At 56.7% G+C, this 21,515-nt stretch overlaps 102 pseudogenes; all 102 read right to left on the bottom strand.

Moving 5' to 3' along the window:
• Positions 1–49: 49 nt before the first annotated feature.
• Positions 50–167, bottom strand: LOC136600360 (5S ribosomal RNA; annotated as a pseudogene).
• An 80-nt stretch (positions 168–247) lies between these two features.
• LOC136600298 (5S ribosomal RNA) lies at positions 248–366 on the bottom strand (annotated as a pseudogene).
• Positions 367–446: 80 nt separating this feature from the next.
• Positions 447–565, bottom strand: LOC136600053 (5S ribosomal RNA; annotated as a pseudogene).
• Positions 566–645: 80 nt separating this feature from the next.
• Positions 646–764, bottom strand: LOC136599758 (5S ribosomal RNA; annotated as a pseudogene).
• An 80-nt stretch (positions 765–844) lies between these two features.
• Positions 845–963, bottom strand: LOC136599757 (5S ribosomal RNA; annotated as a pseudogene).
• Positions 964–1,043: 80 nt separating this feature from the next.
• Positions 1,044–1,162, bottom strand: LOC136600542 (5S ribosomal RNA; annotated as a pseudogene).
• An 80-nt stretch (positions 1,163–1,242) lies between these two features.
• LOC136599756 (5S ribosomal RNA) lies at positions 1,243–1,361 on the bottom strand (annotated as a pseudogene).
• An 80-nt stretch (positions 1,362–1,441) lies between these two features.
• On the bottom strand, positions 1,442–1,560 carry LOC136600962 (5S ribosomal RNA; annotated as a pseudogene).
• Positions 1,561–1,640: 80 nt separating this feature from the next.
• LOC136600334 (5S ribosomal RNA) lies at positions 1,641–1,759 on the bottom strand (annotated as a pseudogene).
• An 80-nt stretch (positions 1,760–1,839) lies between these two features.
• Positions 1,840–1,958, bottom strand: LOC136600139 (5S ribosomal RNA; annotated as a pseudogene).
• An 80-nt stretch (positions 1,959–2,038) lies between these two features.
• LOC136600961 (5S ribosomal RNA) lies at positions 2,039–2,157 on the bottom strand (annotated as a pseudogene).
• An 80-nt stretch (positions 2,158–2,237) lies between these two features.
• Positions 2,238–2,356, bottom strand: LOC136600960 (5S ribosomal RNA; annotated as a pseudogene).
• An 80-nt stretch (positions 2,357–2,436) lies between these two features.
• LOC136600253 (5S ribosomal RNA) lies at positions 2,437–2,555 on the bottom strand (annotated as a pseudogene).
• Positions 2,556–2,635: 80 nt separating this feature from the next.
• Positions 2,636–2,754, bottom strand: LOC136599934 (5S ribosomal RNA; annotated as a pseudogene).
• An 80-nt stretch (positions 2,755–2,834) lies between these two features.
• LOC136600354 (5S ribosomal RNA) lies at positions 2,835–2,953 on the bottom strand (annotated as a pseudogene).
• Positions 2,954–3,033: 80 nt separating this feature from the next.
• Positions 3,034–3,152, bottom strand: LOC136600959 (5S ribosomal RNA; annotated as a pseudogene).
• Positions 3,153–3,232: 80 nt separating this feature from the next.
• Positions 3,233–3,351, bottom strand: LOC136600958 (5S ribosomal RNA; annotated as a pseudogene).
• Positions 3,352–3,433: 82 nt separating this feature from the next.
• Positions 3,434–3,552, bottom strand: LOC136599990 (5S ribosomal RNA; annotated as a pseudogene).
• An 80-nt stretch (positions 3,553–3,632) lies between these two features.
• Positions 3,633–3,751, bottom strand: LOC136599955 (5S ribosomal RNA; annotated as a pseudogene).
• An 80-nt stretch (positions 3,752–3,831) lies between these two features.
• LOC136600955 (5S ribosomal RNA) lies at positions 3,832–3,950 on the bottom strand (annotated as a pseudogene).
• An 80-nt stretch (positions 3,951–4,030) lies between these two features.
• On the bottom strand, positions 4,031–4,149 carry LOC136600954 (5S ribosomal RNA; annotated as a pseudogene).
• An 80-nt stretch (positions 4,150–4,229) lies between these two features.
• Positions 4,230–4,348, bottom strand: LOC136600953 (5S ribosomal RNA; annotated as a pseudogene).
• Positions 4,349–4,428: 80 nt separating this feature from the next.
• LOC136600226 (5S ribosomal RNA) lies at positions 4,429–4,547 on the bottom strand (annotated as a pseudogene).
• An 80-nt stretch (positions 4,548–4,627) lies between these two features.
• LOC136600333 (5S ribosomal RNA) lies at positions 4,628–4,746 on the bottom strand (annotated as a pseudogene).
• A 277-nt stretch (positions 4,747–5,023) lies between these two features.
• Positions 5,024–5,142, bottom strand: LOC136600138 (5S ribosomal RNA; annotated as a pseudogene).
• Positions 5,143–5,222: 80 nt separating this feature from the next.
• On the bottom strand, positions 5,223–5,341 carry LOC136600200 (5S ribosomal RNA; annotated as a pseudogene).
• A 279-nt stretch (positions 5,342–5,620) lies between these two features.
• Positions 5,621–5,739, bottom strand: LOC136600952 (5S ribosomal RNA; annotated as a pseudogene).
• An 80-nt stretch (positions 5,740–5,819) lies between these two features.
• LOC136600951 (5S ribosomal RNA) lies at positions 5,820–5,938 on the bottom strand (annotated as a pseudogene).
• Positions 5,939–6,018: 80 nt separating this feature from the next.
• Positions 6,019–6,137, bottom strand: LOC136600950 (5S ribosomal RNA; annotated as a pseudogene).
• Positions 6,138–6,217: 80 nt separating this feature from the next.
• LOC136600949 (5S ribosomal RNA) lies at positions 6,218–6,336 on the bottom strand (annotated as a pseudogene).
• An 80-nt stretch (positions 6,337–6,416) lies between these two features.
• LOC136600948 (5S ribosomal RNA) lies at positions 6,417–6,535 on the bottom strand (annotated as a pseudogene).
• An 80-nt stretch (positions 6,536–6,615) lies between these two features.
• LOC136600036 (5S ribosomal RNA) lies at positions 6,616–6,734 on the bottom strand (annotated as a pseudogene).
• An 80-nt stretch (positions 6,735–6,814) lies between these two features.
• On the bottom strand, positions 6,815–6,933 carry LOC136600318 (5S ribosomal RNA; annotated as a pseudogene).
• Positions 6,934–7,013: 80 nt separating this feature from the next.
• Positions 7,014–7,132, bottom strand: LOC136600332 (5S ribosomal RNA; annotated as a pseudogene).
• Positions 7,133–7,215: 83 nt separating this feature from the next.
• LOC136600947 (5S ribosomal RNA) lies at positions 7,216–7,334 on the bottom strand (annotated as a pseudogene).
• Positions 7,335–7,414: 80 nt separating this feature from the next.
• On the bottom strand, positions 7,415–7,533 carry LOC136600712 (5S ribosomal RNA; annotated as a pseudogene).
• An 80-nt stretch (positions 7,534–7,613) lies between these two features.
• Positions 7,614–7,732, bottom strand: LOC136600413 (5S ribosomal RNA; annotated as a pseudogene).
• Positions 7,733–8,009: 277 nt separating this feature from the next.
• LOC136600331 (5S ribosomal RNA) lies at positions 8,010–8,128 on the bottom strand (annotated as a pseudogene).
• Positions 8,129–8,208: 80 nt separating this feature from the next.
• Positions 8,209–8,327, bottom strand: LOC136600137 (5S ribosomal RNA; annotated as a pseudogene).
• An 80-nt stretch (positions 8,328–8,407) lies between these two features.
• Positions 8,408–8,526, bottom strand: LOC136599982 (5S ribosomal RNA; annotated as a pseudogene).
• Positions 8,527–8,606: 80 nt separating this feature from the next.
• On the bottom strand, positions 8,607–8,725 carry LOC136600946 (5S ribosomal RNA; annotated as a pseudogene).
• Positions 8,726–8,805: 80 nt separating this feature from the next.
• Positions 8,806–8,924, bottom strand: LOC136600251 (5S ribosomal RNA; annotated as a pseudogene).
• An 80-nt stretch (positions 8,925–9,004) lies between these two features.
• On the bottom strand, positions 9,005–9,123 carry LOC136600236 (5S ribosomal RNA; annotated as a pseudogene).
• An 80-nt stretch (positions 9,124–9,203) lies between these two features.
• On the bottom strand, positions 9,204–9,322 carry LOC136600353 (5S ribosomal RNA; annotated as a pseudogene).
• An 80-nt stretch (positions 9,323–9,402) lies between these two features.
• Positions 9,403–9,521, bottom strand: LOC136600943 (5S ribosomal RNA; annotated as a pseudogene).
• Positions 9,522–9,601: 80 nt separating this feature from the next.
• LOC136600942 (5S ribosomal RNA) lies at positions 9,602–9,720 on the bottom strand (annotated as a pseudogene).
• An 80-nt stretch (positions 9,721–9,800) lies between these two features.
• Positions 9,801–9,919, bottom strand: LOC136600404 (5S ribosomal RNA; annotated as a pseudogene).
• Positions 9,920–9,999: 80 nt separating this feature from the next.
• LOC136600724 (5S ribosomal RNA) lies at positions 10,000–10,118 on the bottom strand (annotated as a pseudogene).
• Positions 10,119–10,198: 80 nt separating this feature from the next.
• Positions 10,199–10,317, bottom strand: LOC136600941 (5S ribosomal RNA; annotated as a pseudogene).
• Positions 10,318–10,396: 79 nt separating this feature from the next.
• On the bottom strand, positions 10,397–10,515 carry LOC136600940 (5S ribosomal RNA; annotated as a pseudogene).
• Positions 10,516–10,595: 80 nt separating this feature from the next.
• Positions 10,596–10,714, bottom strand: LOC136600939 (5S ribosomal RNA; annotated as a pseudogene).
• Positions 10,715–10,794: 80 nt separating this feature from the next.
• On the bottom strand, positions 10,795–10,913 carry LOC136600938 (5S ribosomal RNA; annotated as a pseudogene).
• Positions 10,914–10,995: 82 nt separating this feature from the next.
• On the bottom strand, positions 10,996–11,114 carry LOC136599989 (5S ribosomal RNA; annotated as a pseudogene).
• An 80-nt stretch (positions 11,115–11,194) lies between these two features.
• On the bottom strand, positions 11,195–11,313 carry LOC136599954 (5S ribosomal RNA; annotated as a pseudogene).
• Positions 11,314–11,393: 80 nt separating this feature from the next.
• LOC136600937 (5S ribosomal RNA) lies at positions 11,394–11,512 on the bottom strand (annotated as a pseudogene).
• Positions 11,513–11,592: 80 nt separating this feature from the next.
• LOC136600936 (5S ribosomal RNA) lies at positions 11,593–11,711 on the bottom strand (annotated as a pseudogene).
• An 80-nt stretch (positions 11,712–11,791) lies between these two features.
• LOC136600935 (5S ribosomal RNA) lies at positions 11,792–11,910 on the bottom strand (annotated as a pseudogene).
• An 80-nt stretch (positions 11,911–11,990) lies between these two features.
• Positions 11,991–12,109, bottom strand: LOC136600225 (5S ribosomal RNA; annotated as a pseudogene).
• Positions 12,110–12,189: 80 nt separating this feature from the next.
• On the bottom strand, positions 12,190–12,308 carry LOC136600330 (5S ribosomal RNA; annotated as a pseudogene).
• Positions 12,309–12,388: 80 nt separating this feature from the next.
• LOC136600933 (5S ribosomal RNA) lies at positions 12,389–12,507 on the bottom strand (annotated as a pseudogene).
• Positions 12,508–12,587: 80 nt separating this feature from the next.
• Positions 12,588–12,706, bottom strand: LOC136600700 (5S ribosomal RNA; annotated as a pseudogene).
• A 277-nt stretch (positions 12,707–12,983) lies between these two features.
• Positions 12,984–13,102, bottom strand: LOC136600329 (5S ribosomal RNA; annotated as a pseudogene).
• An 80-nt stretch (positions 13,103–13,182) lies between these two features.
• LOC136600192 (5S ribosomal RNA) lies at positions 13,183–13,301 on the bottom strand (annotated as a pseudogene).
• An 80-nt stretch (positions 13,302–13,381) lies between these two features.
• Positions 13,382–13,500, bottom strand: LOC136600199 (5S ribosomal RNA; annotated as a pseudogene).
• Positions 13,501–13,779: 279 nt separating this feature from the next.
• On the bottom strand, positions 13,780–13,898 carry LOC136600931 (5S ribosomal RNA; annotated as a pseudogene).
• Positions 13,899–13,978: 80 nt separating this feature from the next.
• LOC136600930 (5S ribosomal RNA) lies at positions 13,979–14,097 on the bottom strand (annotated as a pseudogene).
• Positions 14,098–14,177: 80 nt separating this feature from the next.
• LOC136600929 (5S ribosomal RNA) lies at positions 14,178–14,296 on the bottom strand (annotated as a pseudogene).
• Positions 14,297–14,376: 80 nt separating this feature from the next.
• Positions 14,377–14,495, bottom strand: LOC136600928 (5S ribosomal RNA; annotated as a pseudogene).
• An 80-nt stretch (positions 14,496–14,575) lies between these two features.
• LOC136600927 (5S ribosomal RNA) lies at positions 14,576–14,694 on the bottom strand (annotated as a pseudogene).
• Positions 14,695–14,774: 80 nt separating this feature from the next.
• Positions 14,775–14,893, bottom strand: LOC136600926 (5S ribosomal RNA; annotated as a pseudogene).
• Positions 14,894–14,973: 80 nt separating this feature from the next.
• LOC136600925 (5S ribosomal RNA) lies at positions 14,974–15,092 on the bottom strand (annotated as a pseudogene).
• An 80-nt stretch (positions 15,093–15,172) lies between these two features.
• Positions 15,173–15,291, bottom strand: LOC136600327 (5S ribosomal RNA; annotated as a pseudogene).
• An 80-nt stretch (positions 15,292–15,371) lies between these two features.
• Positions 15,372–15,490, bottom strand: LOC136600325 (5S ribosomal RNA; annotated as a pseudogene).
• An 80-nt stretch (positions 15,491–15,570) lies between these two features.
• LOC136600924 (5S ribosomal RNA) lies at positions 15,571–15,689 on the bottom strand (annotated as a pseudogene).
• An 80-nt stretch (positions 15,690–15,769) lies between these two features.
• On the bottom strand, positions 15,770–15,888 carry LOC136600688 (5S ribosomal RNA; annotated as a pseudogene).
• Positions 15,889–15,968: 80 nt separating this feature from the next.
• On the bottom strand, positions 15,969–16,087 carry LOC136600412 (5S ribosomal RNA; annotated as a pseudogene).
• Positions 16,088–16,364: 277 nt separating this feature from the next.
• On the bottom strand, positions 16,365–16,483 carry LOC136600324 (5S ribosomal RNA; annotated as a pseudogene).
• Positions 16,484–16,563: 80 nt separating this feature from the next.
• On the bottom strand, positions 16,564–16,682 carry LOC136600136 (5S ribosomal RNA; annotated as a pseudogene).
• An 80-nt stretch (positions 16,683–16,762) lies between these two features.
• Positions 16,763–16,881, bottom strand: LOC136600922 (5S ribosomal RNA; annotated as a pseudogene).
• Positions 16,882–16,961: 80 nt separating this feature from the next.
• On the bottom strand, positions 16,962–17,080 carry LOC136600921 (5S ribosomal RNA; annotated as a pseudogene).
• An 80-nt stretch (positions 17,081–17,160) lies between these two features.
• Positions 17,161–17,279, bottom strand: LOC136600249 (5S ribosomal RNA; annotated as a pseudogene).
• An 80-nt stretch (positions 17,280–17,359) lies between these two features.
• Positions 17,360–17,478, bottom strand: LOC136599932 (5S ribosomal RNA; annotated as a pseudogene).
• An 80-nt stretch (positions 17,479–17,558) lies between these two features.
• LOC136600352 (5S ribosomal RNA) lies at positions 17,559–17,677 on the bottom strand (annotated as a pseudogene).
• An 80-nt stretch (positions 17,678–17,757) lies between these two features.
• LOC136600919 (5S ribosomal RNA) lies at positions 17,758–17,876 on the bottom strand (annotated as a pseudogene).
• Positions 17,877–17,956: 80 nt separating this feature from the next.
• LOC136600918 (5S ribosomal RNA) lies at positions 17,957–18,075 on the bottom strand (annotated as a pseudogene).
• An 80-nt stretch (positions 18,076–18,155) lies between these two features.
• Positions 18,156–18,274, bottom strand: LOC136600323 (5S ribosomal RNA; annotated as a pseudogene).
• Positions 18,275–18,354: 80 nt separating this feature from the next.
• LOC136600135 (5S ribosomal RNA) lies at positions 18,355–18,473 on the bottom strand (annotated as a pseudogene).
• Positions 18,474–18,553: 80 nt separating this feature from the next.
• LOC136600322 (5S ribosomal RNA) lies at positions 18,554–18,672 on the bottom strand (annotated as a pseudogene).
• An 80-nt stretch (positions 18,673–18,752) lies between these two features.
• LOC136600134 (5S ribosomal RNA) lies at positions 18,753–18,871 on the bottom strand (annotated as a pseudogene).
• An 80-nt stretch (positions 18,872–18,951) lies between these two features.
• LOC136600917 (5S ribosomal RNA) lies at positions 18,952–19,070 on the bottom strand (annotated as a pseudogene).
• Positions 19,071–19,150: 80 nt separating this feature from the next.
• LOC136600916 (5S ribosomal RNA) lies at positions 19,151–19,269 on the bottom strand (annotated as a pseudogene).
• Positions 19,270–19,349: 80 nt separating this feature from the next.
• LOC136600248 (5S ribosomal RNA) lies at positions 19,350–19,468 on the bottom strand (annotated as a pseudogene).
• Positions 19,469–19,548: 80 nt separating this feature from the next.
• Positions 19,549–19,667, bottom strand: LOC136599931 (5S ribosomal RNA; annotated as a pseudogene).
• An 80-nt stretch (positions 19,668–19,747) lies between these two features.
• LOC136600349 (5S ribosomal RNA) lies at positions 19,748–19,866 on the bottom strand (annotated as a pseudogene).
• An 80-nt stretch (positions 19,867–19,946) lies between these two features.
• On the bottom strand, positions 19,947–20,065 carry LOC136599939 (5S ribosomal RNA; annotated as a pseudogene).
• Positions 20,066–20,145: 80 nt separating this feature from the next.
• LOC136600915 (5S ribosomal RNA) lies at positions 20,146–20,264 on the bottom strand (annotated as a pseudogene).
• Positions 20,265–20,346: 82 nt separating this feature from the next.
• LOC136599988 (5S ribosomal RNA) lies at positions 20,347–20,465 on the bottom strand (annotated as a pseudogene).
• Positions 20,466–20,545: 80 nt separating this feature from the next.
• On the bottom strand, positions 20,546–20,664 carry LOC136599953 (5S ribosomal RNA; annotated as a pseudogene).
• An 80-nt stretch (positions 20,665–20,744) lies between these two features.
• Positions 20,745–20,863, bottom strand: LOC136600914 (5S ribosomal RNA; annotated as a pseudogene).
• An 80-nt stretch (positions 20,864–20,943) lies between these two features.
• Positions 20,944–21,062, bottom strand: LOC136600913 (5S ribosomal RNA; annotated as a pseudogene).
• An 80-nt stretch (positions 21,063–21,142) lies between these two features.
• LOC136600911 (5S ribosomal RNA) lies at positions 21,143–21,261 on the bottom strand (annotated as a pseudogene).
• An 80-nt stretch (positions 21,262–21,341) lies between these two features.
• Positions 21,342–21,460, bottom strand: LOC136600224 (5S ribosomal RNA; annotated as a pseudogene).
• Positions 21,461–21,515: the final 55 nt, after the last annotated feature.

The raw sequence follows: 21,515 nt of genomic DNA, 5'->3' as shown, positions 1-21,515 counted from the left end.
AGTGCGAACGCACCTCCGAAAAGGAAAGAAACCTACTCACGGCCTTAAAAGTCAACGGGACCTGGGATTCCCAGCCGGTCACCCATACTGGTACTTGCCAGGCCTCAAGCGGCTGGCGGCCGCGATCTGACGAGAGCAGGCACATTCAGCTTAGAATGCCCGTTGACAGCTCCTCCTCCTTTCCTATGGGCTTTCTGCAGTGCGAACGCACCTCCGAAAAGGAAAGAAACCTACTCACGGCCTTAAAAGTCAACGGGACCTGGGATTCCCAGCCGGTCACCCATACTGGTACTTGCCAGGCCTCAAGCTGGCTGGCGGCCGCGATCTGACAAGAGCAGGCACATTCAGCTTAGAATGCCCGTTGACAGCTCCTCCTCCTTTCCTATGGGCTTTCTGCAGTGCGAACGCACCTCCGAAAAGGAAAGAAACCTACTCACGGCCTTAAAAGTCAACGGGACCTGGGATTCCCAGCCGGTCACCCATACTGGTACTTGCCAGGCCTCAAGCTGGCTGGCGGCCGCGATCTGACGAGAGCAGGCAAATTCAGCTTAGAATGCCCGTTGACAGCTCCTCCTCCTTTCCTATGGGCTTTCTGCAGTGCGAACGCACCTCCGAAAAGGAAAGAAACCTACTCACGGCCTTAAAAGTCAACGGGACCTGGGATTCCCAGCCGGTCACCCATACTGGTACTTGCCAGGCCTCAAGCTGGCTGGCGGCCGCGATCTGACGAGAGCAGGCACATTCAGCTTAGAATGCCCGTTGACAGCTCCTCCTCCTTTCCTATGGGCTTTCTGCAGTGCGAACGCACCTCCGAAAAGGAAAGAAACCTACTCACGGCCTTAAAAGTCAACGGGACCTGGGATTCCCAGCCGGTCACCCATACTGGTACTTGCCAGGCCTCAAGCTGGCTGGCGGCCGCGATCTGACGAGAGCAGGCACATTCAGCTTAGAATGCCCGTTGACAGCTCCTCCTCCTTTCCTATGGGCTTTCTGCAGTGCAAACGAACCTCCGAAAAGGAAAGAAACCTACTCACGGCCTTAAAAGTCAACGGGACCTGGGATTCCCAGCCGGTCACCCATACTGGTACTTGCCAGGCCTCAAGCTGGCTGGCGGCTGCGATCTGACGAGAGCAGGCACATTCAGCTTAGAATGCCCGTTGACAGCTCCTCCTCCTTTCCTATGGGCTTTCTGCAGTGCGAACGCACCGCCGAAAAGGAAAGAAACCTACTCACGGCCTTAAAAGTCAACGGGACCTGGGATTCCCAGCCGGTCACCCATACTGGTACTTGCCAGGCCTCAAGCTGGCTGGCGGCCGCGATCTGACGAGAGCAGGCACATTCAGCTTAGAATGCCCGTTGACAGCTCCTCCTCCTTTCCTATGGGCTTTCTGCAGTGCGAACGCACCTCCGAAAAGGAAAGAAACCTACTCACGGCCTTAAAAGTCAACGGGACCTGGGATTCCCAGCCGGTCACCCATACTGGTACTTGCCAGGCCTCAAGCTGGCTGGCGGCCGCGATCTGACGAGAGCAGGCACATTCAGCTTAGAATGCCCGTTGACAGCTCCTCCTCCTTTCCTATGGGCTTTCTGCAGTGCGAACGCACCTCCGAAAAGGAAAGAAACCTACTCACGGCCTTAAAAGTCAACGGGACCTGGGATTCCCAGCCGGTCACCCATACTGGTACTTGCCAGGCCGCAAGCTGGCTGGCGGCCGCGATCTGACGAGAGCAGGCACATTCAGCTTAGAATGCCCGTTGACAGCTCCTCCTCCTTTCCTATGGGCTTTCTGCAGTGCGAACGCACCTCCGAAAAGGAAAGAAACCTACTCACGGCCTTAAAAGTAAACGGGACCTGGGATTCCCAGCCGGTCACCCATACTGGTACTTGCCAGGCCTCAAGCTGGCTGGCGGCCGCGATCTGACGAGAGCAGGCACATTCAGCTTAGAATGCCCGTTGACAGCTCCTCCTCCTTTCCTATGGGCTTTCTGCAGTGCGAACGCACCTCCGAAAAGGAAAGAAACCTACTCACGGCCTTAAAAGTCAACGGGACCTGGGATTCCCAGCCGGTCACCCATACTGGTACTTGCCAGGCCTCAAGCTGGCTGGCGGCCGCGATCTGACGAGAGCAGGCACATTCAGCTTAGAATGCCCGTTGACAGCTCCTCCTCCTTTCCTATGGGCTTTCTGCAGTGCGAACGCACCTCCGAAAAGGAAAGAAACCTACTCACGACCTTATAAGTCAACGGGACCTGGGATTCCCAGCCGGTCACCCATACTGGTACTTGCCAGGCCTCAAGCTGGCTGGCGGCCGCGATCTGACGAGAGCAGGCACATTCAGCTTAGAATGCCCGTTGACAGCTCCTCCTCCTTTCCTATGGGCTTTCTTCAGTGCGAACGCACCTCCGAAAAGGAAAGAAACCTACTCACGGCCTTAAAAGTCAATGGGACCTGGGATTCCCAGCCGGTCACCCATACTGGTACTTGCCAGGCCTCAAGCTGGCTGGCGGCCGCGATCTGACGAGAGCAGGCACATTCAGCTTAGAATGCCCGTTGACAGCTCCTCCTCCTTTCCTATGGGCTTTCTGCAGTGCGAACGCACCTCCGAAAAGGAAAGAAACCTACTCACGGCCTTAAAAGTCAACGGGACCTGGCATTCCCAGCCGGTCACCCATACTGGTACTTGCCAGGCCTCAAGCTGGCTGGCGGCCGCGATCTGACGAGAGCAGGCACATTCAGCTTAGAATGCCCGTTGACAGCTCCTCCTCCTTTCCTATGGGCTTTCTGCAGTGCGAACGCACCTCCGAAACGGAAAGAAACCTACTCACGGCCTTAAAAGTCAACGGGACCTGGGATTCCCAGCCGGTCACCCATACTGGTACTTGCCAGGCCTCAAGCTGGCTGGCGGCCGCGATCTGACGAGAGCAGGCACATTCAGCTTAGAATGCCTGTTGACAGCTCCTCCTCCTTTCCTATGGGCTTTCTGCAGTGCGAACGCACCTCCGAAACGGAAAGAAACCTACTCACGGCCTTAAAAGTCAACGGGACCTGGGATTCCCAGCCGGTCACCCATACTGGTACTTGCCAGGCCTCAAGCTGGCTGGCGGCCGCGATCTGACGAGAGCAGGCACATTCAGCTTAGAATGCCCGTTGACAGCTCCTCCTCCTTTCCTATGGGCTTTCTGCAGTGCGAACGCACCTCCGAAACGGAAAGAAACCTACTCACGGCCTTAAAAGTCAACGGGACCTGGGATTCCCAGCCGGTCACCCATACTGGTACTTGCCAGGCCTCAAGCTGGCTGGCGGCCGCGATCTGACGAGAGCAGGCACATTCAGCTTAGAATGCCCGTTGACAGCTCCTTCTCCTTTTTTCTATGGGCTTTCTGCAGTGCGAACGCACCTCCGAAAAGGAAAGAAACCTACTCACGGCCTTAAAAGTCAACGGGACCTGGGATTCCCAGCCGGTCACCCATACTGGTACTTGCCAGGCCTCAAGCTGGCTGGCGGCCGCGATCTGACGAGAGCAGGCACATTCAGCCTAGAATGCCCGTTGACAGCTCCTCCTCCTTTCCTATGGGCTTTCTGCAGTGCGAACTCACCTCCGAAAAGGAAAGAAACCTACTCACGGCCTTAAAAGTCAACGGGACCTGGGATTCCCAGCCGGTCACCCATACTGGTACTTGCCAGGCCTCAAGCTGGCTGGCGGCCGCGGTCTGACGAGAGCAGGCACATTCAGCTTAGAATGCCCGTTGACAGCTCCTCTTCCTTTCCTATGGGCTTTCTGCAGTGCGAACGCACCTCCGAAAAGGAAAGAAACCTACTCACGGCCTTAAAAGTCAACGGGACCTGGGATTCCCAGCCGGTCACCCATACTGGTACTTGCCAGGCCTCAAGCTGGCTGGCGGCCGCGATCTGACGAGAGCAGGCACATTCAGCTTAGAATGCCCGTTGACAGCTCCTCCTCCTTTCCTATGGGCTTTCTGCAGTGCGAACGCACCTCCGAAAAGGAAAGAAACCTACTCACGGCCTTAAAAGTCAACGGGACCTGGGATTCCCAGCCGGTCACCCATACTGGTACTTGCCAGGCCTCAAGCTGGCTGGCGGCCGCGATCTGACGAGAGCAGGCACATTCAGCTTAGAATGCCCGTTGACAGCTCCTCCTCCTTTCCTATGGGCTTTCTGCAGTGCGAACGCACCTCCGAAAAGGAAAGAAACCTACTCACGGCCTTAAAAGTCAACGGGACCTGGGATTCCCAGCCGGTCACCCATACTGGTACTTGCCAGGCCTCAAGCTGGCTGGCGGCCGCGATCTGACGAGAGCAGGCACATTCAGCTTAGAATGCCCGTTGACAGCTCCTCCTCCTTTCCTATGGGCTTTCTGCAGTGCGAACGCACCTCCGAAAAGGAAAGAAACCTACTCACGGCCTTAAAAGTCAACGGGACCTGGGATTCCCAGCCGGTCACCCATACTGGTACTTGCCAGGCCTCAAGCTGGCTGGCGGCCGCAATCTGACGAGAGCAGGCACATTCAGCTTAGAATGCCCGTTGACAGCTCCTCCTCCTTTCCTATGGGCTTTCTGCAGTGCGAACGCACCTCCGAAAAGGAAAGAAACCTACTCACGGCCTTAAAAGTCAACGGGACCTGGGATTCCCAGCCGGTCACCCATACTGGTACTTGCCAGGCCGCAAGCTGGCTGGCGGCCGCGATCTGACGAGAGCAGGCACATTCAGCTTAGAATGCCCGTTGACAGCTCCTCCTCCTTTCCTATGGGCTTTCTGCAGTGCGAACGCACCTCCGAAAAGGAAAGAAACCTACTCACGGCCTTAAAAGTCAACGGGACCTGGGATTCCCAGCCGGTCACATACTGGTACTTGCCAGGCCTCAAGCTGGCTGGCGGCCGCGATCTGACGAGAGCAGGCACATTCAGCTTAGAATGCCCGTTGACAGCTCCTCCTCCTTTCCTATGGGCTTTCTGCAGTGCGAACGCACCTCCGAAAAGGAAAGAAACCTACTCACGGCCTTAAAAGTAAACGGGACCTGGGATTCCCAGCCGGTCACCCATACTGGTACTTGCCAGGCCTCAAGCTGGCTGGCGGCCGCGATCTGACGAGAGCAGGCACATTCAGCTTAGAATGCCCGTTGACAGCTCCTCCTCCTTTCCTATGGGCTTTCTGCAGTGCGAACGCACCTCCGAAAAGGAAAGAAACCTACTCACGGCCTTAAAAGTCAATGGGACCTGGGATTCCCAGCCGGTCACCCATACTGGTACTTGCCAGGCCTCAAGCTGGCTGGTGGCCGCGATCTGACGAGAGCAGGCACATTCAGCTTAGAATGCCCGTTGACAGCTCCTCCTCCTTTCCTATGGGCTTTCTGCAGTGCGAACGCACCTCCGAAAAGGAAAGAAACCTACTCACGGCCTTAAAAGTCAACGGGACCTGGCATTCCCAGCCGGTCACCCATACTGGTACTTGCCAGGCCTCAAGCTGGCTGGCGGCCGCGATCTGACGAGACCAGGCACATTGAGATTAGAATGCCCGTTGACAGCTCCTCCTCCTTTCCTATGGGCTTTCTGCAGTGCGAACGCACCTCCGAAAAGGAAAAAAACCTACTCACGGCCTTAAAAGTCAACGGGACCTGGGATTCCCAGCCGGTCACCCATACTGGTACTTGCCAGGCCTCAAGCTGGCTGGCGGCCGCGATCTGACGAGAGCAGGCACATTCAGCTTAGAATGCCCGTTGACAGCTCCTCCTCCTTTCCTATGGGCTTTCTGCAGTGCGAACGCACCTCCGAAAAGGAAAGCAACCTGCTCACGGCCTTAAAAGTCAACGGGACCTGGGATTCCCAGCCGGTCACCCATACTGGTACTTGCCAGGCCTCAAGCTGGCTGGCGGCCGCGATCTGACGAGAGCAGGCACATTCAGCTTAGAATGCCCGTTGACAGCTCCTCCTCCTTTCCTATGGGCTTTCTGCAGTGCGAACGCACCTCCGAAACGGAAAGAAACCTACTCACGGCCTTAAAAGTCAACGGGACCTGGGATTCCCAGCCGGTCACCCATACTGGTACTTGCCAGGCCTCAAGCTGGCTGGCGGCCGCGATCTGACGAGAGCAGGCACATTCAGCTTAGAATGCCCGTTGACAGCTCCTCCTCCTTTCCTATGGGCTTTCTGCAGTGCGAACGCACCTCCGAAAAGGAAAGAAACCTACTCACGGCCTTAAAAGTCAACGGGACCTGGGATTCCCAGCCGGTCACCCATACTGGTACTTGCCAGGCCTCAAGCTGGCTGGCGGCCGCGATCTGACGAGAGCAGGCACATTCAGCTTAGAATGCCCGTTGACAGCTCCTCCTCCTTTCCTATGGGCTTTCTGCAGTGCGAACGCACTTCCGAAAAGGAATGAAACCTACTCACGGCCTTAAAAGTCAACGGGACCTGGGATTCCCAGCCGGTCACCCATACTGGTACTTGCCAGGCCTCAAGCTGGCTGGCGGCCGCGATCTGACGAGAGCAGGCACATTCAGCTTAGAATGCCCGTTGACAGCTCCGCCTCCTTTCCTATGGGCTTTCTGCAGTGCGAACGCACCTCCGAAACGGAAAGAAACCTACTCACGGCCTTAAAAGTCAACGGGACCTGGGATTCCCAGCCGGTCACCCATACTGGTACTTGCCAGGCCTCAAGCTGGCTGTCGGCCGCGATCTGACGAGAGCAGGCACATTCAGCTTAGAATGCCCGTTGACAGCTCCTCCTCCTTTCCTATGGGCTTTCTGCAGTGCGAACGCACCTCCGAAAAGGAAAGAAACCTACTCACGGCCTTAAAAGTCAACGGGACCTGGGATTCCCAGCCGGTCACCCATACTGGTACTTGCCAGGCCTCAAGCTGGCTGGCGGCCGCAATCTGACGAGAGCAGGCATATTCAGCTTAGAATGCCCGTTGACAGCTCCTCCTCCTTTCCTATGGGCTTTCTGCAGTGCGAACGCACCTCCGAAAAGGAAAGAAACCTACTCACGGCCTTAAAAGTCAACGGGACCTGGGATTCCCAGCCGGTCACCCATACTGGTACTTGCCAGGCCGCAAGCTGGCTGGCGGCCGCGATCTGACGAGAGCAGGCACATTCAGCTTAGAATGCCCGTTGACAGCTCCTCCTCCTCCTTTCCTATGGGCTTTCTGCAGTGCGAACGCACCTCCGAAAAGGAAAGAAACCTACTCACGGCCTTAAAAGTCAACGGGACCTGGGATTCCCAGCCGGTCACCCATACTGGTACTTGCCAGGCCTCAAGCTGGCTGGCGGCCGCGATCTGACGAGAGCAGGCACATTCAGCTTAGAATGCCCGTTGACAGCTCCTCCTCCTTTCCTATGGGCTTTCTGCAGTGCGAACGCACCTCCGAAAAGGAAAGAAACCTACTCACGGCCTTAAAAGTCAACGGGACCTGGGATTCCCAGACGGTCACCCATACTGGTACTTGCCAGGCCTCAAGCTGGCTGGCGGCCGCGATCTGACGAGAGCAGGCACATTCAGCTTAGAATGCCCGTTGACAGCTCCTCCTCCTTTCCTATGGGCTTTCTGCAGTGCGAACGCACCTCCGAAAAGGAAAGAAACCTACTCACGGCCTTAAAAGTCAACGGGACCTGGGATTCCCAGCCGGTCACCCATACTGGTACTTGCCAGGCCTCAAGCTGGCTGGCGGCCGCGATCTGACGAGAGCAGGCACATTCAGCTTAGAATGCCAGTTGACAGCTCCTCCTCCTTTCCTATGGGCTTTCTGCAGTGCGAACGCACCTCCGAAAAGGAAAGAAACCTACTCACGGCCTTAAAAGTCAACGGGACCTGGGATTCCCAGCCGGTCACATACTGGTACTTGCCAGGCCTCAAGCTGGCTGGCGGCCGCGATCTGACGAGAGCAGGCACATTCAGCTTAGAATGCCCGTTGACAGCTCCTCCTCCTTTCCTATGGGCTTTCTGCAGTGCGAACGCACCTCCGAAAAGGAAAGAAACCTACTCACGGCCTTAAAAGTCAACGGGACCTGGGATTCCCAGCCGGTCACCCATACTGGTACTTGCCAGGCCGCAAGCTGGCTGGCGGCCGCGATCTGACGAGAGCAGGCACATTCAGCTTAGAATGCCCGTTGACAGCTCCTCCTCCTTTCCTATGGGCTTTCTGCAGTGCGAACGCACCTCCGAAAAGGAAAGAAACCTACTCACGGCCTTAAAAGTAAACGGGACCTGGGATTCCCAGCCGGTCACCCATACTGGTACTTGCCAGGCCTCAAGCTGGCTGGCGGCCGCGATCTGACGAGAGCAGGCACATTCAGCTTAGAATGCCCGTTGACAGCTCCTCCTCCTTTCCTATGGGCTTTCTGCAGTGCGAACGCACCTCCGAAAAGGAAAGAAACCTACTCACGGCCTTAAAAGTCAACGGAACCTGGGATTCCCAGCCGGTCACCCATACTGGTACTTGCCAGGCCTCAAGCTGGCTGGCGGCCGCGATCTGACGAGAGCAGGCACATTCAGCTTAGAATGCCCGTTGACAGCTCCTCCTCCTTTCCTATGGGCTTTCTGCAGTGCGAACGCACCTCCGAAAAGGAAAGAAACCTACTCACGACCTTATAAGTCAACGGGACCTGGGATTCCCAGCCGGTCACCCATACTGGTACTTGCCAGGCCTCAAGCTGGCTGGCGGCCGCGATCTGACGAGAGCAGGCACATTCAGCTTAGAATGCCCGTTGACAGCTCCTCCTCCTTTCCTATGGGCTTTCTTCAGTGCGAACGCACCTCCGAAAAGGAAAGAAACCTACTCACGGCCTTAAAAGTCAATGGGACCTGGGATTCCCAGCCGGTCACCCATACTGGTACTTGCCAGGCCTCAAGCTGGCTGGCGGCCGCGATCTGACGAGAGCAGGCACATTCAGCTTAGAATGCCCGTTGACAGCTCCTCCTCCTTTCCTATGGGCTTTCTGCAGTGCGAACGCACCTCCGAAAAGGAAAGAAACCTACTCACGGCCTTAAAAGTCAACGGGACCTGGCATTCCCAGCCGGTCACCCATACTGGTACTTGCCAGGCCTCAAGCTGGCTGGCGGCCGCGATCTGACGAGAGCAGGCACATTCAGCTTAAAATGCCCGTTGACAGCTCCTCCTCCTTTCCTATGGGCTTTCTGCAGTGCGAACGCACCTCCGAAACGGAAAGAAACCTACTCACGGCCTTAAAAGTCAACGGGACCTGGGATTCCCAGCCGGTCACCCATACTGGTACTTGCCAGGCCTCAAGCTGGCTGGCGGCCGCGATCTGACGAGAGCAGGCACATTCAGCTTAGAATGCCTGTTGACAGCTCCTCCTCCTTTCCTATGGGCTTTCTGCAGTGCGAACGCACCTCCGAAACGGAAAGAAACCTACTCACGGCCTTAAAAGTCAACGGGACCTGGGATTCCCAGCCGGTCACCCATACTGGTACTTGCCAGGCCTCAAGCTGGCTGGCGGCCGCGATCTGACGAGAGCAGGCACATTCAGCTTAGAATGCCCGTTGACAGCTCCTCCTCCTTTCCTATGGGCTTTCTGCAGTGCGAACGCACCTCCGAAACGGAAAGAAACCTACTCACGGCCTTAAAAGTCAACGGGACCTGGGATTCCCAGCCGGTCACCCATACTGGTACTTGCCAGGCCTCAAGCTGGCTGGCGGCCGCGATCTGACGAGAGCAGGCACATTCAGCTTAGAATGCCCGTTGACAGCTCCTCCTCCTTTCCTATGGGCTTTCTGCAGTGCGAACGCACCTCCGAAAAGGAAAGAAACCTACTCACGGCCTTAAAAGTCAACGGGACCTGAGATTCCCAGCCGGTCACCCATACTGGTACTTGCCAGGCCTCAAGCTGGCTGGCGGCCGCAATCTGACGAGAGCAGGCACATTCAGCTTAGAATGCCCGTTGACAGCTCCTCCTCCTTTCCTATGGGCTTTCTGCAGTGCGAACGCACCTCCGAAAAGGAAAGAAACCTACTCACGGCCTTAAAAGTCAACGGGACCTGGGATTCCCAGCCGGTCACCCATACTGGTACTTGCCAGGCCTTAAGCTGGCTGGCGGCCGCGATCTGACGAGAGCAGGCACATTCAGCTTAGAATGCCCGTTGACAGCTCCTCCTCCTTTCCTATGGGCTTTCTGCAGTGCGAACGCACCTCCGAAAAGGAAAGCAACCTACTCACGGCCTTAAAAGTCAACGGGACCTGGGATTCCCAGCCGGTCACCCATACTGGTACTTGCCAGGCCTCAAGCTGGCTGGCGGCCGCGATCTGACGAGAGCAGGCACATTCAGCTTAGAATGCCCGTTGACAGCTCTCCTCCTTTCCTATGGGCTTTCTGCAGTGCGAACGCACCTCCGAAAAGGAAAGAAACCTACTCACGGCCTTAAAAGTCAACGGGACCTGGGATTCCCAGCCGGTCACCCATACTGGTACTTGCCAGGCCTCAAGCTGGCTGGCGGCCGCGATCTGACGAGAGCAGGCACATTCAGCTTAGAATGCCCGTTGACAGCTCCTCCTCCTTTCCTATGGGCTTTCTGCAGTGCGAACGCACCTCCGAAAAGGAAAGCAACCTACTCACGGCCTTAAAAGTCAACGGGACCTGGGATTCCCAGCCGGTCACCCATACTGGTACTTGCCAGGCCTCAAGCTGGCTGGCGGCCGCGATCTGACGAGAGCAGGCACATTCAGCTTAGAATGCCCGTTGACAGCTCCTCCTCCTTTCCTATGGGCTTTCTGCAGTGCGAACGCACCTCCGAAAAGGAAAGCAACCTACTCAGGGCCTTAAAAGTCAACGGGACCTGGGATTCCCAGCCGGTCACCCATACTGGTACTTGCCAGGCCTCAAGCTGGCTGGCGGCCGCGATCTGACGAGAGCAGGCACATTCAGCTTAGAATGCCCGTTGACAGCTCCTTCTCCTTTTTTCTATGGGCTTTCTGCAGTGCGAACGCACCTCCGAAAAGGAAAGAAACCTACTCACGGCCTTAAAAGTCAACGGGACCTGGGATTCCCAGCCGGTCACCCATACTGGTACTTGCCAGGCCTCAAGCTGGCTGGCGGCCGCGATCTGACGAGAGCAGGCACATTCAGCCTAGAATGCCCGTTGACAGCTCCTCCTCCTTTCCTATGGGCTTTCTGCAGTGCGAACTCACCTCCGAAAAGGAAAGAAACCTACTCACGGCCTTAAAAGTCAACGGGACCTGGGATTCCCAGCCGGTCACCCATACTGGTACTTGCCAGGCCTCAAGCTGGCTGGCGGCCGCGGTCTGACGAGAGCAGGCACATTCAGCTTAGAATGCCCGTTGACAGCTCCTCTTCCTTTCCTATGGGCTTTCTGCAGTGCGAACGCACCTCCGAAAAGGAAAGAAACCTACTCACGGCCTTAAAAGTCAACGGGACCTGGGATTCCCAGCCGGTCACCCATACTGGTACTTGCCAGGCCTCAAGCTGGCTGGCGGCCGCGATCTGACGAGAGCAGGCACATTCAGCTTAGAATGCCCGTTGACAGCTCCTCCTCCTTTCCTATGGGCTTTCTGCAGTGCGAACGCACCTCCGAAAAGGAAAGAAACCTACTCACGGCCTTAAAAGTCAACGGGACCTGGGATTCCCAGCCGGTCACCCATACTGGTACTTGCCAGGCCTCAAGCTGGCTGGCGGCCGCGATCTGACGAGAGCAGGCACATTCAGCTTAGAATGCCCGTTGACAGCTCCTCCTCCTTTCCTATGGGCTTTCTGCAGTGCGAACGCACCTCCGAAAAGGAAAGAAACCTACTCACGGCCTTAAAAGTCAACGGGACCTGGGATTCCCAGCCGGTCACCCATACTGGTACTTGCCAGGCCTCAAGCTGGCTGGCGGCCGCGATCTGACGAGAGCAGGCACATTCAGCTTAGAATGCCCGTTGACAGCTCCTCCTCCTTTCCTATGGGCTTTCTGCAGTGCGAACGCACCTCCGAAAAGGAAAGAAACCTACTCACGGCCTTAAAAGTCAACGGGACCTGGGATTCCCAGCCGGTCACCCATACTGGTACTTGCCAGGCCTCAAGCTGGCTGGCGGCCGCAATCTGACGAGAGCAGGCACATTCAGCTTAGAATGCCCGTTGACAGCTCCTCCTCCTTTCCTATGGGCTTTCTGCAGTGCGAACGCACCTCCGAAAAGGAAAGAAACCTACTCACGGCCTTAAAAGTCAACGGGACCTGGGATTCCCAGCCGGTCACCCATACTGGTACTTGCCAGGCCGCAAGCTGGCTGGCGGCCGCGATCTGACGAGAGCAGGCACATTCAGCTTAGAATGCCCGTTGACAGCTCCTCCTCCTTTCCTATGGGCTTTCTGCAGTGCGAACGCACCTCCGAAAAGGAAAGAAACCTACTCACGGCCTTAAAAGTCAACGGGACCTGGGATTCCCAGCCGGTCACCCATACTGGTACTTGCCAGGCCTCAAGCTGGCTGGCGGCCGCGATCTGACGAGAGCAGGCACATTCAGCTTAGAATGCCCGTTGACAGCTCCTCCTCCTTTCCTATGGGCTTTCTGCAGTGCGAACGCACCTCCGAAAAGGAAAGAAACCTACTCACGGCCTTAAAAGTCAACGGGACCTGGGATTCCCAGACGGTCACCCATACTGGTACTTGCCAGGCCTCAAGCTGGCTGGCGGCCGCGATCTGACGAGAGCAGGCACATTCAGCTTAGAATGCCCGTTGACAGCTCCTCCTCCTTTCCTATGGGCTTTCTGCAGTGCGAACGCACCTCCGAAAAGGAAAGAAACCTACTCACGGCCTTAAAAGTCAACGGGACCTGGGATTCCCAGCCGGTCACATACTGGTACTTGCCAGGCCTCAAGCTGGCTGGCGGCCGCGATCTGACGAGAGCAGGCACATTCAGCTTAGAATGCCCGTTGACAGCTCCTCCTCCTTTCCTATGGGCTTTCTGCAGTGCGAACGCACCTCCGAAAAGGAAAGAAACCTACTCACGGCCTTAAAAGTCAACGGGACCTGGGATTCCCAGCCGGTCACCCATACTGGTACTTGCCAGGCCGCAAGCTGGCTGGCGGCCGCGATCTGACGAGAGCAGGCACATTCAGCTTAGAATGCCCGTTGACAGCTCCTCCTCCTTTCCTATGGGCTTTCTGCAGTGCGAACGCACCTCCGAAAAGGAAAGAAACCTACTCACGGCCTTAAAAGTAAACGGGACCTGGGATTCCCAGCCGGTCACCCATACTGGTACTTGCCAGGCCTCAAGCTGGCTGGCGGCCGCGATCTGACGAGAGCAGGCACATTCAGCTCAGAATGCCCGTTGACAGCTCCTCCTCCTTTCCTATGGGCTTTCTGCAGTGCGAACGCACCTCCGAAAAGGAAAGAAACCTACTCACGGCCTTAAAAGTCAATGGGACCTGGGATTCCCAGCCGGTCACCCATACTGGTACTTGCCAGGCCTCAAGCTGGCTGGTGGCCGCGATCTGACGAGAGCAGGCACATTCAGCTTAGAATGCCCGTTGACAGCTCCTCCTCCTTTCCTATGGGCTTTCTGCAGTGCGAACGCACCTCCGAAAAGGAAAGAAACCTACTCACGGCCTTAAAAGTCAACGGGACCTGGCATTCCCAGCCGGTCACCCATACTGGTACTTGCCAGGCCTCAAGCTGGCTGGCGGCCGCGATCTGACGAGACCAGGCACATTGAGATTAGAATGCCCGTTGACAGCTCCTCCTCCTTTCCTATGGGCTTTCTGCAGTGCGAACGCACCTCCGAAAAGGAAAAAAACCTACTCACGGCCTTAAAAGTCAACGGGACCTGGGATTCCCAGCCGGTCACCCATACTGGTACTTGCCAGGCCTCAAGCTGGCTGGCGGCCGCGATCTGACGAGAGCAGGCACATTCAGCTTAGAATGCCCGTTGACAGCTCCTCCTCCTTTCCTATGGGCTTTCTGCAGTGCGAACGCACCTCCGAAAAGGAAAGCAACCTGCTCACGGCCTTAAAAGTCAACGGGACCTGGGATTCCCAGCCGGTCACCCATACTGGTACTTGCCAGGCCTCAAGCTGGCTGGCGGCCGCGATCTGACGAGAGCAGGCACATTCAGCTTAGAATGCCCGTTGACAGCTCCTCCTCCTTTCCTATGGGCTTTCTGCAGTGCGAACGCACCTCCGAAACGGAAAGAAACCTACTCACGGCCTTAAAAGTCAACGGGACCTGGGATTCCCAGCCGGTCACCCATACTGGTACTTGCCAGGCCTCAAGCTGGCTGGCGGCCGCGATCTGACGAGAGCAGGCACATTCAGCTTAGAATGCCCGTTGACAGCTCCTCCTCCTTTCCTATGGGCTTTCTGCAGTGCGAACGCACCTCCGAAAAGGAAAGAAACCTACTCACGGCCTTAAAAGTCAACGGGACCTGGGATTCCCAGCCGGTCACCCATACTGGTACTTGCCAGGCCTCAAGCTGGCTGGCGGCCGCGATCTGACGAGAGCAGGCACATTCAGCTTAGAATGCCCGTTGACAGCTCCTCCTCCTTTCCTATGGGCTTTCTGCAGTGCGAACGCACTTCCGAAAAGGAATGAAACCTACTCACGGCCTTAAAAGTCAACGGGACCTGGGATTCCCAGCCGGTCACCCATACTGGTACTTGCCAGGCCTCAAGCTGGCTGGCGGCCGCGATCTGACGAGAGCAGGCACATTCAGCTTAGAATGCCCGTTGACAGCTCCGCCTCCTTTCCTATGGGCTTTCTGCAGTGCGAACGCACCTCCGAAACGGAAAGAAACCTACTCACGGCCTTAAAAGTCAACGGGACCTGGGATTCCCAGCCGGTCACCCATACTGGTACTTGCCAGGCCTCAAGCTGGCTGGCGGCCGCGATCTGACGAGAGCAGGCACATTCAGCTTAGAATGCCCGTTGACAGCTCCGCCTCCTTTCCTATGGGCTTTCTGCAGTGCGAACGCACCTCCGAAACGGAAAGAAACCTACTCACGGCCTTAAAAGTCAACGGGACCTGGGATTCCCAGCCGGTCACCCATACTGGTACTTGCCAGGCCTCAAGCTGGCTGGCGGCCGCGATCTGACGAGAGCAGGCACATTCAGCTTAGAATGCCCGTTGACAGCTCCTCCTCCTTTCCTATGGGCTTTCTGCAGTGCGAACGCACCTCCGAAAAGGAAAGAAACCTACTCACGGCCTTAAAAGTCAACGGGACCTGGGATTCCCAGCCGGTCACCCATACTGGTACTTGCCAGGCCGCAAGCTGGCTGGCGGCCGCGATCTGACGAGAGCAGGCACATTCAGCTTAGAATGCCCGTTGACAGCTCCTCCTCCTTTCCTATGGGCTTTCTGCAGTGCGAACGCACCTCCGAAAAGGAAAGAAACCTACTCACGGCCTTAAAAGTCAACGGGACCTGGGATTCCCAGCCGGTCACCCATACTGGTACTTGCCAGGCCGCAAGCTGGCTGGCGGCCGCGATCTGACGAGAGCAGGCACATTCAGCTTAGAATGCCCGTTGACAGCTCCTCCTCCTTTCCTATGGGCTTTCTGCAGTGCGAACGCACCTCCGAAAAGGAAAGAAACCTACTCACGGCCTTAAAAGTCAACGGGACCTGGGATTCCCAGCCGGTCACCCATACTGGTACTTGCCAGGCCTCAAGCTGGCTGGCGGCCGCGATCTGACGAGAGCAGGCACATTCAGCTTAGAATGCCCGTTGACAGCTCCTCCTCCTTTCCTATGGGCTTTCTGCAGTGCGAACGCACCTCCGAAAAGGAAAGAAACCTACTCACGGCCTTAAAAGTCAACGGGACCTGGGATTCCCAGACGGTCACCCATACTGGTACTTGCCAGGCCTCAAGCTGGCTGGCGGCCGCGATCTGACGAGAGCAGGCACATTCAGCTTAGAATGCCCGTTGACAGCTCCTCCTCCTTTCCTATGGGCTTTCTGCAGTGCGAACGCACCTCCGAAAAGGAAAGAAACCTACTCACGGCCTTAAAAGTCAACGGGACCTGGGATTCCCAGCCGGTCACCCATACTGGTACTTGCCAGGCCTCAAGCTGGCTGGCGGCCGCGATCTGACGAGAGCAGGCACATTCAGCTTAGAATGCCAGTTGACAGCTCCTCCTCCTTTCCTATGGGCTTTCTGCAGTGCGAACGCACCTCCGAAAAGGAAAGAAACCTACTCACGGCCTTAAAAGTCAACGGGACCTGGGATTCCCAGCCGGTCACATACTGGTACTTGCCAGGCCTCAAGCTGGCTGGCGGCCGCGATCTGACGAGAGCAGGCACATTCAGCTTAGAATGCCCGTTGACAGCTCCTCCTCCTTTCCTATGGGCTTTCTGCAGTGCGAACGCACCTCCGAAAAGGAAAGAAACCTACTCACGGCCTTAAAAGTCAACGGGACCTGGGATTCCCAGCCGGTCACCCATACTGGTACTTGCCAGGCCGCAAGCTGGCTGGCGGCCGCGATCTGACGAGAGCAGGCACATTCAGCTTAGAATGCCCGTTGACAGCTCCTCCTCCTTTCCTATGGGCTTTCTGCAGTGCGAACGCACCTCCGAAAAGGAAAGAAACCTACTCACGGCCTTAAAAGTAAACGGGACCTGGGATTCCCAGCCGGTCACCCATACTGGTACTTGCCAGGCCTCAAGCTGGCTGGCGGCCGCGATCTGACGAGAGCAGGCACATTCAGCTTAGAATGCCCGTTGACAGCTCCTCCTCCTTTCCTATGGGCTTTCTGCAGTGCGAACGCACCTCCGAAAAGGAAAGAAACCTACTCACGGCCTTAAAAGTCAACGGGACCTGGGATTCCCAGCCGGTCACCCATACTGGTACTTGCCAGGCCTCAAGCTGGCTGGCGGCCGCGATCTGACGAGAGCAGGCACATTCAGCTTAGAATGCCCGTTGACAGCTCCTCCTCCTTTCCTATGGGCTTTCTGCAGTGCGAACGCACCTCCGAAAAGGAAAGAAACCTACTCACGACCTTATAAGTCAACGGGACCTGGGATTCCCAGCCGGTCACCCATACTGGTACTTGCCAGGCCTCAAGCTGGCTGGCGGCCGCGATCTGACGAGAGCAGGCACATTCAGCTTAGAATGCCCGTTGACAGCTCCTCCTCCTTTCCTATGGGCTTTCTTCAGTGCGAACGCACCTCCGAAAAGGAAAGAAACCTACTCACGGCCTTAAAAGTCAATGGGACCTGGGATTCCCAGCCGGTCACCCATACTGGTACTTGCCAGGCCTCAAGCTGGCTGGCGGCCGCGATCTGACGAGAGCAGGCACATTCAGCTTAGAATGCCCGTTGACAGCTCCTCCTCCTTTCCTATGGGCTTTCTGCAGTGCGAACGCACCTCCGAAAAGGAAAGAAACCTACTCACGGCCTTAAAAGTCAACGGGACCTGGCATTCCCAGCCGGTCACCCATACTGGTACTTGCCAGGCCTCAAGCTGGCTGGCGGCCGCGATCTGACGAGAGCAGGCACATTCAGCTTAGAATGCCCGTTGACAGCTCCTCCTCCTTTCCTATGGGCTTTCTGCAGTGCGAACGCACCTCCGAAACGGAAAGAAACCTACTCACGGCCTTAAAAGTCAACGGGACCTGGGATTCCCAGCCGGTCACCCATACTGGTACTTGCCAGGCCTCAAGCTGGCTGGCGGCCGCGATCTGACGAGAGCAGGCACATTCAGCTTAGAATGCCTGTTGACAGCTCCTCCTCCTTTCCTATGGGCTTTCTGCAGTGCGAACGCACCTCCGAAACGGAAAGAAACCTACTCACGGCCTTAAAAGTCAACGGGACCTGGGATTCCCAGCCGGTCACCCATACTGGTACTTGCCAGGCCTCAAGCTGGCTGGCGGCCGCGATCTGACGAGAGCAGGCACATTCAGCTTAGAATGCCCGTTGACAGCTCCTCCTCCTTTCCTATGGGCTTTCTGCAGTGCGAACGCACCTCCGAAACGGAAAGAAACCTACTCACGGCCTTAAAAGTCAACGGGACCTGGGATTCCCAGCCGGTCACCCATACTGGTACTTGCCAGGCCTCAAGCTGGCTGGCGGCCGCGATCTGACGAGAGCAGGCACATTCAGCTTAGAATGCCCGTTGACAGCTCCTCCTCCTTTCCTATGGGCTTTCTGCAGTGCGAACGCACCTCCGAAAAGGAAAGAAACCTACTCACGGCCTTAAAAGTCAACGGGACCTGGGATTCCCAGCCGGTCACCCATACTGGTACTTGCCAGGCCGCAAGCTGGCTGGCGGCCGCGATCTGACGAGAGCAGGCACATTCAGCTTAGAATGCCCGTTGACAGCTCCTCCTCCTTTCCTATGGGCTTTCTGCAGTGCGAACGCACCTCCGAAAAGGAAAGAAACCTACTCACGGCCTTAAAAGTAAACGGGACCTGGGATTCCCAGCCGGTCACCCATACTGGTACTTGCCAGGCCTCAAGCTGGCTGGCGGCCGCGATCTGACGAGAGCAGGCACATTCAGCTTAGAATGCCCGTTGACAGCTCCTCCTCCTTTCCTATGGGCTTTCTGCAGTGCGAACGCACCTCCGAAAAGGAAAGAAACCTACTCACGGCCTTAAAAGTCAACGGGACCTGGGATTCCCAGCCGGTCACCCATACTGGTACTTGCCAGGCCGCAAGCTGGCTGGCGGCCGCGATCTGACGAGAGCAGGCACATTCAGCTTAGAATGCCCGTTGACAGCTCCTCCTCCTTTCCTATGGGCTTTCTGCAGTGCGAACGCACCTCCGAAAAGGAAAGAAACCTACTCACGGCCTTAAAAGTAAACGGGACCTGGGATTCCCAGCCGGTCACCCATACTGGTACTTGCCAGGCCTCAAGCTGGCTGGCGGCCGCGATCTGACGAGAGCAGGCACATTCAGCTTAGAATGCCCGTTGACAGCTCCTCCTCCTTTCCTATGGGCTTTCTGCAGTGCGAACGCACCTCCGAAAAGGAAAGAAACCTACTCACGGCCTTAAAAGTCAACGGGACCTGGGATTCCCAGCCGGTCACCCATACTGGTACTTGCCAGGCCTCAAGCTGGCTGGCGGCCGCGATCTGACGAGAGCAGGCACATTCAGCTTAGAATGCCCGTTGACAGCTCCTCCTCCTTTCCTATGGGCTTTCTGCAGTGCGAACGCACCTCCGAAAAGGAAAGAAACCTACTCACGACCTTATAAGTCAACGGGACCTGGGATTCCCAGCCGGTCACCCATACTGGTACTTGCCAGGCCTCAAGCTGGCTGGCGGCCGCGATCTGACGAGAGCAGGCACATTCAGCTTAGAATGCCCGTTGACAGCTCCTCCTCCTTTCCTATGGGCTTTCTTCAGTGCGAACGCACCTCCGAAAAGGAAAGAAACCTACTCACGGCCTTAAAAGTCAATGGGACCTGGGATTCCCAGCCGGTCACCCATACTGGTACTTGCCAGGCCTCAAGCTGGCTGGCGGCCGCGATCTGACGAGAGCAGGCACATTCAGCTTAGAATGCCCGTTGACAGCTCCTCCTCCTTTCCTATGGGCTTTCTGCAGTGCGAACGCACCTCCGAAAAGGAAAGAAACCTACTCACGGCCTTAAAAGTCAACGGGACCTGGCATTCCCAGCCGGTCACCCATACTGGTACTTGCCAGGCCTCAAGCTGGCTGGCGGCCGCGATCTGACGAGAGCAGGCACATTCAGCTTAGAATGCCCGTTGACAGCTCCTCCTCCTTTCCTATGGGCTTTCTGCAGTGCGAACGCACCTCCGAAACGGAAAGAAACCTACTCACGGCCTTAAAAGTCAACGGGACCTGGGATTCCCAGCCGGTCACCCATACTGGTACTTGCCAGGCCTCAAGCTGGCTGGCGGCCGCGATCTGACGAGAGCAGGCACATTCAGCTTAGAATGCCTGTTGACAGCTCCTCCTCCTTTCCTATGGGCTTTCTGCAGTGCGAACGCACCTCCGAAACGGAAAGAAACCTACTCACGGCCTTAAAAGTCAACGGGACCTGGGATTCCCAGGCGGTCACCCATACTGGTACTTGCCAGGCCTCAAGCTGGCTGGCGGCCGCGATCTGACGAGAGCAGGCACATTCAGCTTAGAATGCCCGTTGACAGCTCCTCCTCCTTTCCTATGGGCTTTCTGCAGTGCGAACGCACCTCCGAAACGGAAAGAAACCTACTCACGGCCTTAAAAGTCAACGGGACCTGGGATTCCCAGCCGGTCACCCATACTGGTACTTGCCAGGCCTCAAGCTGGCTGGCGGCCGCGATCTGACGAGAGCAGGCACATTCAGCTTAGAATGCCCGTTGACAGCTCCTCCTCCTTTTTTCTATGGGCTTTCTGCAGTGCGAACGCACCTCCGAAAAGGAAAGAAACCTACTCACGGCCTTAAAAGTCAACGGGACCTGGGATTCCCAGCCGGTCACCCATACTGGTACTTGCCAGGCCTCAAGCTGGCTGGCGGCCGCGATCTGACGAGAGCAGGCACATTCAGCCTAGAATGCCCGTTGACAGCTCCTCCTCCTTTCCTATGGGCTTTCTGCAGTGCGAACTCACCTCCGAAAAGGAAAGAAACCTACTCACGGCCTTAAAAGTCAACGGGACCTGGGATTCCCAGCCGGTCACCCATACTGGTACTTGCCAGGCCTCAAGCTGGCTGGCGGCCGCGGTCTGACGAGAGCAGGCACATTCAGCTTAGAATGCCCGTTGACAGCTCCTCTTCCTTTCCTATGGGCTTTCTGCAGTGCGAACGCACCTCCGAAAAGGAAAGAAACCTACTCACGGCCTTAAAAGTCAACGGGACCTGGGATTCCCAGCCGGTCACCCATACTGGTACTTGCCAGGCCTCAAGCTGGCTGGCGGCCGCGATCTGACGAGAGCAGGCACATTCAGCTTAGAATGCCCGTTGACAGCTCCTCCTCCTTTCCTATGGGCTTTCTGCAGTGCGAACGCACCTCCGAAAAGGAAAGAAACCTACTCACGGCCTTAAAAGTCAACGGGACCTGGGATTCCCAGCCGGTCACCCATACTGGTACTTGCCAGGCCTCAAGCTGGCTGGCGGCCGCGATCTGACGAGAGCAGGCACATTCAGCTTAGAATGCCCGTTGACAGCTCCTCCTCCTTTCCTATGGGCTTTCTGCAGTGCGAACGCACCTCCGAAAAGGAAAGAAACCTACTCACGGCCTTAAAAGTCAACGGGACCTGGGATTCCCAGCCGGTCACCCATACTGGTACTTGCCAGGCCTCAAGCTGGCTGGCGGCCGCGATCTGACGAGAGCAGGCACATTCAGCTTAGAATGCCCGTTGACAGCTCCTCCTCCTTTCCTATGGGCTTTCTGCAGTGCGAACGCACCTCCGAAAAGGAAAGAAACCTACTCACGGCCTTAAAAGTCAACGGGACCTGGGATTCCCAGCCGGTCACCCATACTGGTACTTGCCAGGCCTCAAGCTGGCTGGCGGCCGCAATCTGACGAGAGCAGGCACATTCAGCTTAGAATGCCCGTTGACAGCTCCTCCTCCTTTCCTATGGGCTTTCTGCAGTGCGAACGCACCTCCGAAAAGG

Source organism: Eleutherodactylus coqui, unplaced genomic scaffold, assembly GCF_035609145.1.
Source record: "Eleutherodactylus coqui strain aEleCoq1 unplaced genomic scaffold, aEleCoq1.hap1 HAP1_SCAFFOLD_195, whole genome shotgun sequence".
In the NCBI taxonomy this organism is placed as follows: domain Eukaryota; kingdom Metazoa; phylum Chordata; class Amphibia; order Anura; family Eleutherodactylidae; genus Eleutherodactylus; species Eleutherodactylus coqui.
Note: the sequence above shows the minus strand (reverse complement) of the source record. Positions and strands in the feature narration are given on the sequence as shown.